This window comes from Rattus norvegicus, chromosome 17 (assembly GCF_036323735.1).
Source record: "Rattus norvegicus strain BN/NHsdMcwi chromosome 17, GRCr8, whole genome shotgun sequence".
NCBI classification, from domain to species: domain Eukaryota; kingdom Metazoa; phylum Chordata; class Mammalia; order Rodentia; family Muridae; genus Rattus; species Rattus norvegicus.
The window spans coordinates 4,117,179-4,134,346 of NC_086035.1; the positions used below are offsets into that span (position 1 = coordinate 4,117,179).

Sequence of the window (17,168 nt, forward strand, 5' to 3'; positions counted from 1 at the left end):
AACAAATGTGGATTTGGGTTTTTCACACTGGGAACGTTTCTGGCTGGCAATGGCTGTAAGGAAAGTTGCAGACATACACGTGACATACAGAGGGGTGTTGTTTGAGGAATACCTTGTAATTAGATCCAAACCCTCGACAATCACCAGCACAGCGCTGTAATTTCAAGTGTCAATGCCACACACGGTCTGAATCATGTTCCCCGTTGTGTTTTTGTCAAGGTTTGTCTTGCCCCACAAAAGCCAACATTTTCATTGGTTGTCCAAAATAGTCACCTTAATTTGCTGGAAGACAGGCCGGTTCGTGAACCTTCAAGTAGGGAAAGAGATTTGGTCAAGAAACTCCCTGCCTCAGTTCAGCAGCCTGGCCATCTGGTCTCAGGTAAGAGGAAGGGGTTGAATCCAGGGAACTAATTTACTGATTGGCAACATATTCTCCAGGAGGTGCTGTGGGGGTGAAGAGGGCAGGCGCCAGGTTAAGGCTCAATTGATAGTTTCCTTTTGGCTGCGTTTGTTTTCAAAGGATATGTTACATTGTATTTAGAACCCACAGGAGGAAAATTTGGCACTTTTTTTTTTAAAGTGGGAATGTCTCTACTGTTTTCCTGAAGTCAGCTTTCTGGTTCTAAATATTGGTAAAACATAGAATTTATTTATTTTTTAAGGTTTATTTATTTATTTATGCATACAGCGTTCTGCCTGCATGTATGCCTGCGAGCCAGAAGAGGGCGCCACATCCCGTTATAGATGGTTATGACCCATCATGGGGTTGCTGGGAATTGAACTCGGGACCTCTGGAGGAGCAGCCAGTGCTCATAACCTCTTGAGTCATCTCTCCAGCCCATAGAATTAATAAAATAGCAGTCACTCACAAGCATTATTATCTCTGAGCCGCATCCACGGCCTCCGCCCCCTGACGGGATATGGGTCTCGGTTCACATTTACTCTTACGGCTGTGTCCACAGAAGTCTTAGACGTCATCACATTTAGTTCCCTCAAGTTAAGCCCATGTTTTTCTATATCAATAGAAAAATCTATGCGTGTAAAGAAACTGCGCCCCACTAGCAACTCATCCCATCTGCAGACCCCCCCCCGCCCCCGCCCACTACTGCTGACGCTAAGAAGCGCTTGCTGGTAGGAGCTTGGTATGGCTGATCCCTGGGAGGATCTACCAGCTCCTGATCAATGCAGAGGCAGATATTCACAACCAACCATCTGACCGAGCCTGGGGCCCCCAATGGAAGAGTTAGGGGCTAGGACTGAAGGAGCTGAAGGGGATTGCAACCCCATAGAAAGAACAATATCAACTAACCGTACATCCCAGAACCCCTACTAACCACCAACCAAAGAGTATACATGGAAGGATCCATGGCCCCAGGTAAACGTGTAGCAGAGGATGGCCTTATCTGACATCAATGGGAGGGGAGGCCCTTGATCTGTGGAGGCTTGATGCCCTCGCATAGGGGGATGCTAGAGCGGTGAGGCAGGAGTGGGTGAGTGATTGGAGGAGCCCCTCATAGAGGTAAAGGGGAGTTGGGAGAGGGGATGGGATGGGGGAGCCTGTGGAAGGGTAACTTTCGACAAACAGATCTCTGCTTTGTGGTTCTAAGAGACACTGCACAAAGCCACGACCCTTGCATGCGCCTTTCCCATGACGCAGACTTGACTAATCCTGTCTGGTAGGCTGGATAGTCCTGTGGAAGGGGGATACCATTTGAAGTGTAAATGGATACAATGATCAGTTAAAAAAAAAAAGAAAGAAAGAAACGAAATAAACAGGGGTCCCCGTGACCTCTTCTAGTGGACTGGCCAGCCACGTTCCCTCAGATCGGTTAGGCGGTTATATAATTGCTCCCTGGTGAAGACTGTTGAAGTTACCTCTGTTTATTTGTGTGTGAGAACAGAACTAAAAAGACTATCTTTGCATAACCACTTTTGTGTTCACATATGCCTCGTAATTATTTTCACTTTAAGTCTTAAAGTCCAAGGCAAGTCCTTGCAAGAGGAAATTCTGGCTTAAAAACTGCCCCAGGGGATGGAGAGATGGCTCAGTGGCTAAGAAAGAGCAGGAACTGCCCTTGCAGAGAACCCAGACATGGACTTTTCCTAACTGCCTGTAACTCCAGCTCCAAGGAATTAGGCAGTCTCTGGCCTCTTTGGGTACCTGTACTCACATGCACATTAAAGGAGTGGATATTCCACCCATCTGTTTAGCATTGCTTAAGGTGGGTCTGCCTTCCTAGGGTGTCCTACCTTCTTGAGTGTTTGGTCAGCAGTGACCTGCCTGCCCGACCTGGAAGGCTTTATCCAGACCAGAGATTCTCTTTTCTCGAGCAGGAGTTTTCCTTACGCAAATAACTGTACACACAGAAACACGCAGAAACAAGTGCAGCCCCGTCTGCAAGCAGAGAGAAAATCCTTTGTGCCTTAGAAATCACAGAGGGGGTTGGAGAGATGGCTTAACAGTTAAGAGCACTGACTGTTCTTCCAGAGGACCCGAGTTCCCTTCCTAGCAGCCATGGCGGTGCCTCACAACCATCTGTAACAGGATCCACTTCTCTTTCTCTCCCATCTGACCACCACATACTTGAACATTATGATGGCTCCCACTGCAGGCTGGCCTCCATGTGTGCTGGGTGGCAGTAAGGCGAGAGGATGTCTGTGGCCCTCCTGTCCCTGCGATGGAGGGCAGGTCCCTGGGTGGCATGGCAGTCAACAGGTCTCTGTCTTTCTCCTCCTGAGCTGTGTTGCCTGGATTAGGTTAGATTAGATTTTTGAATCCTAGGCATAAAACAGCTTCATCCATCAAGCAAGGCATCAAGACTTGATAAACAAAGGGCAGCCATCTCTTCTGCCCCTGACTGACATAAGAGCAACACCATCAACAAGGTACAGCCTGATCTTATGGAGATATTTTCTCAACCAAGGTTCCTTCCTCACAGACGACTACAGCTTGTTTGTATCTAGTGACATAAAACTAGCCAGCAGAACAATGGAGTTGGGTTAAGTTCCAGCTGACCTTCCCACCCGCCTGCTACCTCACCAGGGGCACTAGATTTGAATACATGAACCCATGGTGGACATACTTAAACTGTATCTGTCCTAGTTAGGGTTTGCATTGCTGTGAACAGGCACCATGACCAAGTCAACTCTTAAAAAGGACAGCATTTAGTTGGGTCTGGCTTATGGGTTCTAAGGTTCAGTCCATTATCATCATGGCAGGAAGCATGGCAACATGCAACCAGGCAGGGCACTGGAGGAGTGGAGGATTCTACATCTTTTTTCAAAGGCAAGCAGGAGATGACTGTCTTCCAGGCAAATAGGTGGAGGGTCTCAAAGCCCATCCCTACAGTGATGCACTTCCTCCAACAAGGCCACCTTCTCCAATAAGACCACCTCCTAATAGTGCCAATCCCTGGACCAAGCATATTCAAACCTCCACCTCCCACAGTATCCAAATGATAGTTAAATGTTTGCCTTTTTTTTCTTACTGCTTTGGAAAGACTCTTTCTTTTTTTTTTTTTTTATCTTTTTTCTTTTTTATTAGCTATCTTTTATTTACATTTTATTTATTTTTTTTTTACTAACTTGAGTATTTCTTATTTACATTTCGAATGTTGTTCCCTTTCCCGGTTTCTGAGCAAACATCCCCTCCCCCCTCCCCTTCTTTATGGGTGTTCCCCTCCCCACCCTCCCCCATTGCCGCCCTCCCCTCAACAATCACATTCACTGGGGGTTCAGTCTTAGCAGGACCAAGGGCTTCCCCTTCCACTGGTGATCTTACTAGGCTATTCATTGCTACCTATGAGGTCAGAGTCCAGGGTCAGTCCATGTATAGTCTTTAGGTAGTGGCTTAGTCCCTGGAAACTCTAGTTGCTTGGCATTGTTGTTCATAAGGGGTCACGAACCCCTTCAAGCTCTTCCAGTTCTTTCTCTGATTCCTTCAGTGGGGGTACTGTTCTCAGTTCAGTGGTTTACTGCTGGCATTCGCCTCTGTATTTGCTGTATTCTGGCTGTGTCTCTCAGGAGAGATCTACATCCGGCTCCTGTCGGCCTGCACTTCTTTGCTTCATCCATCTTGCCTAATTGGGTGGCTGTATATGTATGGGCCACATGTGGGGCAGGCTCTGAATGGGTGTTCCTTCTGTGTCTGTTTTAATCTTTGCCTCTCTATTCCCTGCCAAGGGTATTCTTGTTCCCCTTTTAAAGAAGGAGTGAAGCATTCACATTTTGATCATCCGTCTTGAGTTTCATGTGTTCTAGGCATCTAGGGTAATTCAAGCATTTGGGCTAATAGCCACTTATCAATGAGTGCATACCATGTGTGTTTTTCTGTGATTGGGTTAGCTCACTCAGGATGATATTTTCCAGTTCCGACCATTTGTCTATGAATTTCATAAAGTCATTGTTTTTGATAGCTGAGTAATATTCCATTGTGTAGATGTACCACATTTTCTGTATCCATTCCTCTGTTGAAGGGAATCTGGGTTGGAAAGACTCTTTCTATATTAAGGATGTTCTTTGAGATCTCATACAGACTCTACCTCTTCATTCTCACATTACTCTCATCTAAAAAGAACTGCCAGCACGTCACTTATAAAGTAGAAGTTTGTGGATTGCTCCCTGGAGAAGGTAGAGACTTACTTCTCATGCTATTAACACATAACGTCTCAAATTCTATTTTCTCTATGACTTTTACCCACCTCCACATTCCATCCAATGCCTTTCCTAAGTCTCCATCTCCCATATTAGCATCCCCGAGTGGGGCAGTTAAGGAGCTCTTCAACACTGATTGGAAATTGCATCAACACTTCGTAAGAGAAGTGGGTGGTGATGGGAAGTTATTGAAAGTTGAAGGAAAGCCAATACGATATGATTGAACTTTCACAGTAGGGGTGCATCGCTATGACAACAAAGGACTGATCTGGAGAAACAAGGCGAAGTATGGTGGAATTCGGAAGAAAATTGATCAGGGAAAATAGAGGCCCTCCCTATATCTTTTCGTTTCACTCTCAACTCATTTCTCAAGACTCTACGGGAGCACATGAGCATCTCTGCCCTCAGAAGCAAACGCATTTTAATTATGTTTGCATGTATAAAAGTCACGGGGAGGACATCCTTTCCGAAATATTGTTTGTAGTAATAGCAACAGGATCTCTGCAGTCTTTTGTTTGAGAGGGAACGGCTTAATTTAAAATATACACATAGCTTTGAATGCTCATCTTCCTAAGTGAATGTTTTCATCCATCTATTTACGCAGTAAATAGTCACTGAGCCGCTGAATGAGAAATTAAGTTTACACGTTGAGCAAACTTTGGGCTGGTGTATAGTCTCATCTTACATCCTAAAGGAAACAGTTCTCTACCATTAAATGCCCTTGATCTCCTGAATTCAGTAATGACTTACACACGTTCCTACATGTGAGGATTGGATAACGCCCCCCTATCCTTCCACATGTGCACCAATTTCGCATTTTCATTGTAATGGGTGATGAACAATGAACGAATCTGTGTTAAGGCATTTATGACTCGTTGGCTCCAGGAAGGATCCCTACCTAATATACCTCAAGTCTTAAACAAATGAAAACAACAGAATCAGATAAAATCACAGCCTTTGAAGAGGAAAGATCATCTCATCCAAAACTCCATTTCTTGCAACAGAATAGAGCAAGAAATTCCCCTCACATTAGCATTTCCCAGAGCAGGTGTTGACTAGAATGTCACTTTAGAAATTCAAGCAAAATTAATGAGATGCCAGCATTCACATTTCAAGAAGAGTCTTGATAGGGAAAAGTATTGCTGATAAGAAAGGAAGATTGATACGGTAAAGCTGTATTTGGGAGAACTCCGCCCAGTTCTGAGGAGAGTTTCTTTAATATTGTTCATTCATGAACAATAGAAGCAGGAGCTCAGAACTCAAGGGCCTAAGACACAGGTCCAGAGTTAATTGCCTTCATGGTTAATTACCACCCATTATATCATCTTCAGCGATGGCCTGCCAATGGGAGGTGCCCTCGCTTTATCCCATGAAGACTTGCGTTCCTGGTCACCATGCTGTTTCCCAGAACATAAAGTTTCCATAAATGGAGTGTATTTTATTTGTGAAAAGACATTAAAATACATATTATATTCTGTGGAGTTTGCATTCATCGTATTCACAAGAGCCAAGTGTCATAAATGCCATTGTGTAGTTCAAAACAGCTTGGCTCTGAGGGAAATTTCTGCATTGCTCTACCTCTCCCTGAGGATGAGGTGAAAGGTCAATGCCAGGACCTGGGCGAGCATGTGTGTGTGTGTATGACTGGCTTTCTTATAAAGAAACTGGAGTAGAGTCGATGATTCTGGGGTGTCCAATAGCCTTTTTCTCTATTACCTCCCTAGTACATTCACGTGCCTACTCACAGTATAGTGATTTAAACATAAGCCCCCCATAGGCTCATGTGTTTTAACACTGGGTCCCTAACTAGTGATATTCTTCTGGAAGGTTGTGGAACATTTTGAAGTTGGAGTCATGCCAGAGGAAGTGAGTCATTGGGATTGTATCATGAGGTCTGATAGCCTGATCCCATTAGCCATCTGTTCATTTTCTGTTTCCTGATAGCAGACATAAAGTGAGCAGAAGCCTTGTGATGGATCCTTCTGCCAGTCTTCCCTACCCATGATGACACCTTCTCTACCCATGATGACACCTTCTCTACTCATGATGACACCTTCCCTATCCATGACAATTTTTCTTCCCATGATGACACTTTCCCTGGCATGTTGACACCTTCCTTACCCATGACAACTTCTCTGCCCATGATGACACCTTCCCTGGTATGTTGACACCTTCTCTGACATAATGATGGCTTCCCTGACCATGGTCATTAAAGTCTCTAGCAGCCCTGAACATGGCAAACATGGCTCTGGAGACCTTGCCTTTTCCCCTCTTCCTTGATTAAAAACCCTTAGATTGTATCCCTAGAGCTAGACATCAAGGTCTATTCCTTTATTTGACTACTTCCTTCCTTTGAGGCTGATTACCAAAGTCCATCAATCAAAGTATTGAGGTCCAGAAATCAAAAGCCCCCTTTTGCTGGGGATTTAGCTCAGTGGTAGAGCACTTGCCTAGCAAGCGCAAGGCCCTGGGTTCGGTCCTCAGCTCCGAAAAAAGAAAAAAAAAAGAACCAAAAGCCCCCTTTGGCTGTCCTAATTAACCTATCCAATCAAAATTGTATGTGTCATCCTACCACGGAGTTTTGCCTTTTACCTTTATAAGCCTCCATCTGCCTATGGACCACGTTCTTTTCCTCTCTATTCCGAGGCAGTCGTTTGTCCCTCTACCTTGCTCCCTTCCCTTTCATCCTTGTCTTCGGTCTCCTGTCTTTGCCTCTTGTTCCATGCCCTACATTTCCTTTGTGCCGAGAACTTAGTCTTGGGTGTCTTGTACCAATAACGGTCCTTTCAGTGATAACTTTGCTGCTATGGTGACACCTTCTCCACCATGGTGGTGACACCTCTGACATAATTGGCTGCGTTTTTTTGAGCCTAAGTCAAAATAAATCCTTCCTTCCTTAACTTGCTTCTGTGAGGTGTTTAGCTTCAGGAACACAAAAATTGCCTCACCCTTCTCCTCCCTAGATTCTTCACCTCTCCTTCACATTCCTCCCCTTTGCCTATTTTTCCTTCTCTATCTGTTCCTTCCTAACCTCAGAGGTTCTTTTTCCTTTTCTCCCTCTTTTCCTTCCTAGTCGCATTAAAGTTTGATACCTAGAAGGAGCAGAGCTGAATGACCTTGGGTGAATCAGTACCTTTTGGGCTCTGCTCTGGTCTTCCTTTTCACCTTAAACTTTGATGAGACACTTGGACTCATGTTCAGGCACACACACACACACACACACACACACACACACACACACACACGAGTGTGTCAACTAAACCACTCTCTTCCCTTCCTGACACATAGCTTGTGTGTTTCTCATAGCCCTCTCTTGTGCTCCTGTCTGCATTTCAAGCACTCAAAGGTAGTGCATGTGATCTCCTCCCTCGGGAAGCCTTCCTCCATGCCAGTCAAAGCTGCTCTGTGCTTTCAACCATGTACAGGTTGCTTCCTATCTCCAGCTGTCAACTCAGACCTGGCAGAGACGAAAGCATCAAACACATGAATCACAGAGGCATGCCTCCCTCTCAAAATAAGATAAGATCCATTGGTGCAGAGAACAGCGTGGAAACACAGTGAGCAGTGCGACCAGCTGCTAATCTCTGCGTCGGAGAGAAAGGTGCAAAGTCTGTGGGATGACTGGGACCAAAATATCGCTGAAAAATAAGAGGCTGACTCAGGCACATTGTCTCTGAGTGGAGACCCCACGAGTCCCTGGCCCCCAAGCGGAGGCTGAAGGAAGCATAACATGCAGAATGCCCTTCACCTCAGTGGTAGCAGGAAGCAGCCTTACTTTGTAACTGGGTCCAAGGCTTGAGAGGAGTCTGTTGGTGCAGTTTTGACAACCTCAGTACCCCTGACTGTTGAAGCTCCAGAGAGCATGCAAACTCGTTCTCAATGGAAGATGGATGGGTAGAGCGGTGAGTGGCAAAGTTGCCCCAGCATGCATTAGCATGTTTTATGTTGCTGTAAAAAAATACCCGAGGCAGAGCAAGACAGTGTTTTATTTATTTTCTTTGTAGGTATCTATGTGGCATGTACATGTATGCATGTGTGTTTGCACAGGTTTGGACATGTGTGTATATGCTAATACATGTGCGTGACGTATGCATGTATATAGAGTTCAGAAGTAGATGCTGGGTGTTTTCCTCTCTCACTGTCTACCTTATATATCGAAGCAGGCTTTCTCACTTGAAGTCAGAACTTGTGGGATGATGTCATTACGCAGGTGAAGGCAGGTTCAAGATAGAACGAGGCCTGTCATTGGACAAGAAGGCAGGATGGGTGGGAGGAAAGTTTGAAGGAAGAGGAGGAGACTGGAAGGGGAAGGCAGAGGAAGCTGCAGAGAGAACATAAGAGGCTGATGTCGATTCCACTCTGTGTATTTACAGGTTGTTGTGAATATTCTTAAGGGATGGATGTGTACAGGGCTTTGTATGTTTAGGTGGGAAATTATATCTTATCAATTGATCAGAGGTTATTGTGTTATGTGTTCTTTCATGTAGCAATTTAAGTTTAAGAAAATGTGCAGTGGCTAGAGACACTGAACTGCCACGGTGCAGGACCTAGTGGGGCTAAAAGACAGATTTATTTTTATAATTTTACAGCAACAGATTTATAATTTTACAACAAGAAGAACTCATTCGGTTGGCTAGTCAAGCTGGGCGGCTTGTTCTGTGAGTTCTCTGTCTCCACTTTCTAAGTGCTGGGGTTATAGATAGCCAGCCATTCCCACTCAGCATTTACAAGGGTGCTGGGAATCTGAACTCAGGTCCTCACACGTTCAGCAAGTACTTTTCTCACTGGGCCATCTCCCAAGCCTCAGTGATAGAGTATTACTTGGGCTAGACACGTAGTATGTGCCTTTAATCCCAACACTCAGGAGACAGAGGCACAGGCAGGAGAATATGTTTGAGGCCAGCCTGGACACAGTGAGTTCTAGGACCTACATAGTGAAACCCTGTCTTTAAAAAAGAAAGAAAAAAAACAAACAAACAAAAAATAGGAAAAGAAAAAAATTGTTCTTGATTCATAGTTAAGGAGAATAGAAGGTCCAAACAACATACAACCAGCAACATGGTGAGAGCTTGTGACAGTGTCACAGTAGAGCAAAGATGCAGAAAGGAGCTGGCTGAGGGCTGAGGGCAGGGGGCAGAGGGCAGAGGACAGAGGACACAGGGCAGAGGGCAGAGGGCAAAGGACAGAGGGCTGAGGGCAGAGGGCAGAGGGTAGAGGGCAGAGGGCAGAGGGTTGCATACATGAGGACCAAGCATGGAGAAGGGGTAGATAGACACAAGGAGAGACATCAAGGGACAGAGAGAGGAACAGAGAGAACAGAGGGACCTATAAAGAGATGAGTAGAGAGAGACGGGGGGTGGGGGAGAGAGAGAGAGAGAGAGAGAGAGAGAGAGAGAGAGAGAGAGAGAGGCTTGCCCATTCACTATCATAGACTACTGTGGTAATTGAACCCGGAAGAACCTACTCTCTCTTTCTCTCTTTCTTTCTATTGTCACTCTCCAAACCTCTCCCTCTGTCCCCCTCTCTGTCCCTCTCTCTATCCCTCCCTATCTCTCTGTCTCTCTGTGTCCCTCTCTCTGTCTTTCTCTGTCCCTCTCTCTCTGTCTCTCTCTGTCCCTCTCTGTCCCCCTCTCTGTCCCTCTCTCTATCCCTCCCTATCTCTCTGTCTCTCTGTGTCCCTCTCTCTGTCTCTGTCACCCTCTCTGCCCTCTCTCTGATTTAGAACAGTCCACACTTATCCCTGGCCTAGTGACTGATCCTTTATCTCTACAAATCCTGCTGCCAAATGAAGAGCCACAAGACAAGAAAAAGAATCCCCACTAATGTCAACACAACTGTGTTCTAAGCACAGGCACACAAGACAAGTTGGTTGCTTTTCTCTTTGCTGAGATCAAATATTCATCAAAAACCAAAAGAAAGGTGGAAGCATGAATTTTGACTCACACAGTCGGTCACAGAGACAGTCACAGCAAGGAGGCATACAGGCAATCACCTGCCCAGGGGGAGGGCGTGTGGGGGTGGGAGGAGGGGGAGGGGAAGAGGACCATGCTGCAGCTGGTTTCATCCATTCTGCAGGCAGAGATGGGCACACTGCAGCTCTGCTCCCTTTTTCCTCCTCCTCTGTCAGTCAGGGACCCCAGCACACAGGCGGGTGCCATCCACATTCATGGTGCATTTTTCCTCTTCTGTTAAATCTCTGTAGAAACGCCAGCTCCTAGAGATAGAGGTGTTAGTCAGTTACCAGTGCCCTGAAGTGCAGTCAAATAGACAATTCAACTAAGTCATCATGAAAAAAATCTCCTGAATTATGATGACTTAATGAAGGTTATAGAAAGTTGAAGGTGGATGTAGCCTGGGTATTGTATACAGTTTGGATGTAACACAGTGAGGGTTTGTGAAATCCTTTAGAAAAAGGAAGACCTAGTTCATGGTTGTCCTCTAGAATGCATGTTCCGGTACTCAACCTTCTGGTCCTCGGCAACGTATATGAGAAGATCCAGTTAAAAGAGGAAAGGTTCCTTTGCTCAAAGTTTGGACCTTCGGGATGTGAAAGCTTGATCCTTGTGGGGTTTGAAGGAGAATGACCTTTTTAAACTCATATATTTGAATACTTGGTCCCCAGTTGGTAGAACTGTTTGTGGCCTTGTTGGAGGAGTTGTGTTGCTAGAGTGATCTTTAAGTTTGCAAAAGGCCCTGACATTCCCAGAAAGATCTTTATCTCCCTGCCCAGTGCTTATAGACTAGATGTAAATTCTCGACTACTGCTCCAGCATCATGCTTGCCTGCTCAGTGCCATGGTTGTAGCCCTGACAGTCATTGGTTCTAATCCTCTGGAACTGTGAGCTCCAAATTAAACTTTCTCTTCTGTGTTTACCTGGCCATGATATCACAGCAATACAGAAGTAGCTAGGACCCTCTGTTGCTCTTGGTCTGTGGTGGGGCTCGTGCAGAGCACTGATGCCCACAGCACTTGTGTGAGGAAGGACAGACAGTTGGGGGCCAGAGTCCCATGCCTCTTCCGGGCTACATACCTGCTGGCCCTCATTAGGAATCGCTACTAAATGTCCAACCACCGAGCTGGGGCCAAGGCTCACCACTTGGCTTCTGGGAGACAATCTGGGTCCAATCTACAGCATCCATTCCTTGTGGCTTTTCAAAAATTTCACCCACTTTTTAAAATTTTATGGGTGAGACTACATCGCACTCGAATTGCATAAAAAAAAATAAAGTTGTCATTCATGTGAAAGGTGTTTGGGAACAATGGTGATGGTGGGAATGCAAGAACAACCTGACACAGCTCGGAGAGAAGGGTTGGGGAACTACTTCTTCATGTCACTTAGCATGTTCCCAACAGCCCAGGGGGCCATAACAAGCTACACATATTGTCAGATGGGATTTTCTCAGTCCTGGGGTGCAAACGCCAAGACCAATGTGCCCGAGTGAGTGGCACTACTTGTGTTTGCTACCTGGTTTGCACTTTGCCCTAGTTTGCTTCTCTGTTGCTGAGATAAAGCACTGGCCAAAAGCAACCTGAGGTGTAAAGGGCTTATTTTACCTTATAGTTTATAGTCCATATTCCAAGGAAGTCAAGGCAAGAACTCCAGGCAGGAACCGGAGGCGTGAGCTGATGCAGAGGAGTGCTGCTTACTGGCTTACTCAGCCTGCTTTTTTTTTATACAACCCCAGACCACTGTTCCCCACGGACCAAACAAAATGCCACAGACATGTTCAAGGCCAAGCTGATAGGACAGTGGTTCTCAACCCATGGGTCACGACCCCTTTGGTGATTAAACAACCCTTTTCACAGGAGTTATGTATCAGATATCCCACATATCAAATATTTACATTACAGTTCATAACAGTAGCAAAATTGTGGCAACGCTTTCTAGATGGGTTCCATGAAAGACTTAAGTAACACAGATTTCCTTCCGGCCACACCTGATAGGAAGAAGAAAGGGTCAATAACATGTTCTCATGAATTTCCTTAACCTGGTCACGTCTGTGCCTCTCGAGTCTTAGGACCCACTTACCTTCCAGTGTGGTGTTACAATGAGATTTGTCCCCCGTAGGTTCTAGTCTTTGAACATTTGGTCCCTAGTCAGCTATGCTATTGGGTGGCTTTAGGAAGTCTTGACCTTGCTGGAAGGAAGTATACCACTGGGCTCTGACTTTGAGAACCTAAAGCCTACTTCCAGTTCTCTCTCCCTGGTTTGTTCTTGAGGTTTGGAGACGTGGTCTCTCAGTTTCCTGCTCCGTTTGCTATGCTTGCTGCTGGCTGCCATGACCCCGCCCCCAGATGAACTGTCTCTCTCAGAACCATGAGCTAGGATAATCTTTCTTCATCCATCACTTTTGGTCAAGGTGTTTTATCTCAGCAATAGAAAAGTAATTAATACAGTCACCTTGGGGGTGGGATTTCCATAGTAGTGGATGGTAGGGAGGCTTGGACAGTCGTTAGCAGAGTACGAGATTAAAGACAAACACCATGAGGTCATCCAAGCACAAAGCACAACTCTTGATCACCCCGTGTACATCTTCGGGTAAACCTTAATTAAGTGTATCCTTGCCTGCACACCGGGGTCGACAGTTTAGTTGCTAGTCAGCAAATTTTAGGCTGCCATTAGGGATCTATGGTTTGGGAAATCAATTTTTCTAAAGATCTGCACTGCGTGCAGCCAAGACTGGAGGTAGAGAAACTGACACGGAGGTTTTCAGGGTTAGCTTGGATACCTCTTCCTGAGACATAAGTGACCCTCTCTGGAGTACCTGCTTCCCCTTGATGGCTGCACGCATGCACCTTTCCAGACAATCTCCATGACGCTTGAGGTAAACAAAGGCAGACGCCTGGGTCCTGAGGAACAGTGTGGCTCACTCCTCAACACTGAGATCTTTGGACTACCGATGACCCTTGACACACACTCATAGGTGTGGCCTTAGAACTTTTTCCCGTGTGACTCTCTTGGTAAATACCTTCAGAGACCTTGCCCATCTCCCTCTTAGGCAGAGAATGGCAAAACAAAGGAAGAATTCATTTGCCACAGTAAGACTTGTTTTCTGGTCTTGGGGATGGTTGGTAAATGAAGACAAATATTTACTTCACTTTTCAACTCAATCCTGCCAGTGTCTATACGACAAACCCCCTAGACAGTGACCGCCTGTTGCCAATGGCGGCCAGGAAGTATGTTTAGATAACTAAACAGGACCTCCATTAACAGACATTTACCTCTTCCTTTTGCTCTTTAAACAAGATTTTTCTTACCGGAGGTAACATTAGGACTAGTAATGGGGAACATGTTATTTGTTGGAAGCATCCCAAGTCAATGTTTTAAAGAGAGGAAAAAAAAGTAGACAAAAGAGCCAAAATTAAATAGAACTGTGGCTTACTCTGATTCCCAACTAAAAGGCTGAATTGAGATTCAAAAATAAATAAATAAATAAATAAATAAATAAATAAATAAAATAAAATAAAATAAAATAAAATAAAATAAAATAAATACTTCTAAGCTCTTGGGTCTCTATCCACATAAGTGTTGATTAGCTGGATGTGGTAGACCAGGCCTGTAATTAGAACACGTGGGAGGCTGAGGCAGGGGATCAGGAGTTCGTGATCAGCCTTGGCTATCTAAGACCTTGTCTCAAAAGGCAAAAATCAAACCAAAATGAAGGCTGAGGTAGCTAGTAGCAAGGGAAACAAGGGAAGGGGATTCCCGGTGTTTACTGGTCCTCAGCCTCTTATTAATTGATTAGTTAGCTTTTTGTCCTTCCGTTGTTGACAATGAGACCTGATGACAGTCACTCATCATGCAGGATTAGTATGGGAAACTAGGGGACTCCCCGGCCACCTTCCTAATGAGACACTAAGTAGCTTTCAAGATATACCGAAATTAGACTAATTTAATCTGAAATAACCATAGGCAAAAAGAACAATTACATTCAAAGTTATATAAATCTTCATATAAATGGTAGCTCTCAGACCTGGAATCTCTTGAGATTTGCATATTTTCCAACCTTAATATAGAACATAAATTTGTCCCTAATTCATATTCTCAAAGACTCTGATTGAAGAATTCTTGGTTATTAATGCACGAAAAGCCAAGACCACACATGCATATTAATGGGTAGGCAATTATTTAATTGCTAAATAATTTTCCACCTCATGTTTTAATTATGCATTTTATTGACAGGTAGCTTTTAGGAAGTGCTTTCTGAAAACAAGGCTGCACTCATTGGCTACATTAAAAAAAGAACAAGGAGCCATGGGAGCAGGAGCAAAGAACAGCCCAAGGTCACAGAAGCAAGGTGGATGCAGAACTCACAGGCCCCAGGGTGAACCTCTCAGTGGTGGCTGGTTCTGCTCTGTTGCCTAGGAACCCTTATGCTTCCTCACCCAACAGCATCGTCTCTGCAGAGCAAGCTATTACGGGGTAGACTTTTTAAGTGAAAATTCTTGTTAAACCAGTTCTCCAAATTCTGTATATAGAAAAAAAAAAAGTTCTCAAAAGCCATCCTACTCTGAGGAGGTTCAATTCTACCTCAAGGTTTGAAAACTGAATTGCAAGAGTCAGTTTTGTCTTCCACTCCCCATTTCTGCAGCGGTTTTAAAAGAATCGTTTGTTTTTGAAGGATGACATCAGACAAGAGTGGTGTTCTCCTCCCGTGAGAAGCAGGAACTGAAGAACTTTGGGACGGAATCTCCGACAATAATTACTTATTAAATCCCAGTACTGCTTTCAGAATGCCACTTTAAGCGTTGGCCCCCAGGGGCACGTGCCTTTAATCCCAGCACTTGGGAGGTGAAAGTGGAAGATCAGAGGTTCAAGGTTACCTTCAGTACTTAGTGAGTTCTAGACTAGCCTGGGCTATGTGAAACCCTGTCCACAAAATAAATATTGGCCTCTCCATGAGTTAGCTTTCCTTTATCAATGATATTAAGACAGTTAGATGTGGGCTCACTCCTCCCTCCCTATCCATTCTTCTCCCTCCTGGCCTTCTCCTCTCTCTCCCTTCCTTCCTTCCTCCCTCATGTCCATCCATCTGTCTGTCGGTCTATCAGTCTGTCTGTCTGTCTCACATAGCTGAGGATGATGTTGAATGGCTAATCCTCCTGTTTCCACTGCCCAAGTATTGGCATTTTTTCATGTGGCTCCAACCCAGGGCATCCTGCATGCTAGGCTATGCTCTTCCCCCGGGAAGGGTATTTCTCCTGTTTTCAGCCCATCTTAGCTGCCTACGGTTCTTTGTGTAGCATTATGGCTTCCTGCACCTCCTTGAAGTGTTTGTTGTTATTGTTTTGTGGGTGTTACCAAATGAGTAATATGCAAGGATCACTTCAGAAATGAATTCATGACTAATGCCAGGCCTTCAGAGTCATCCGAAGGGGAAGGAGAGACACCATCAGGCAGATCTGTGCAGAAAATGCAAAAATGGGACTGTGTGCCCATCCCTACAGTCCAGGATAGCCTTGCTTCTTACCTTCCTTAACTCCAGAGCTGGGTCAAACAGCAGCTCCTTACCTCTTCACTGTTCCAATTTCCAAGTCTGTGAGCTTTAATCCCAGCTGTGAGAGAATTACCAGGCTCCAGTGTAACATCCAAGGACAAATCACGAGGCTCAGTGTGAAGACGCTCTGTTCCTACTAGTGCTTGCTCAGCAGGGATATCTAGACATTCTAAATATTTCCAATTAATACAGAGGTTTGAATTTTTTTCCATCATTCTCATATCAAAAACGAAGACTGGTTGGGCTGGGGCTGTAGCTCAGTGCTTGGTGAGGAGGGTTTGATCCTCCCCTACCCCGACACACGTGAGTAGGTGATTTGCAACATTGTATCTCCCATCCCAATCTCCACTAGTCAGATTAGATACAGAATGTCAGGAATTTCCAAGCAAATACTCACAGAGCTCAGCAGTTGAAGAATGGCTGTCCCAAACAGACTTCTCAACTCCTAGTCACAGTAGGCCATCCTGGGTAGAAGAAACGTCCCCACTCCCCACTGAGGTATCTGAGTTAACTGACAAAAATGGTCAAAGAGAAGAAGGAGGAGGAGGAGGAGGAGAAGGAGGAGGAGGAGGAGGAGAAGGAGGAGGAGGATTGTTTTTACGAATACAGGTGACTTCCTATAAAAAAGTAGTTACTCTACAGAGTGGGAACCCTCGAAAGAGATGCACCGCTGTGAGGATGGAGAACTGAGAGAGGAGAGAAGTTAGGCCCCGTAGGGATGGTGAGTTACAGGGATATAACTCTGTGCCAGCCTAGTGGAAGATAAGGGCCATTTGGCAAAGGTCATTTATGTAAACTGGTCTCGGTGCCGGACTTTCTGTCTCCAGTGAGAAGGTTGAGTCTCTTCCTCCCGATGAGGGAGGGCTGGAAAGGGCCATCCGCATGAAAGGAAAGTTATGCCCAACTTAGGGCAGACAATTCCTCCTGTATCTGCTACTTCATAGTTATCTTCAGCTCAAAATGACCTTCATGGGAAAGTGCCACACAGAGCGGTGGGTGCCTTTACAGTCCACAGC

At 45.2% G+C, this 17,168-nt stretch overlaps 1 long non-coding RNA gene across 2 annotated transcripts in view; it reads left to right on the forward strand.

The window, feature by feature from the left end:
• The window catches only part of LOC100912124 (uncharacterized), a 151,022-nt gene that overhangs the window by 23,504 nt on the left and 110,350 nt on the right, over window positions 1–17,168 (forward strand). For both annotated transcript variants that reach the window (XR_001841748.3, XR_596585.4), the window contains exon 2: window positions 220–379. This is a non-coding gene — a long non-coding RNA (uncharacterized LOC100912124). The remainder of the gene's footprint in view (window positions 1–219; window positions 380–17,168) is intronic.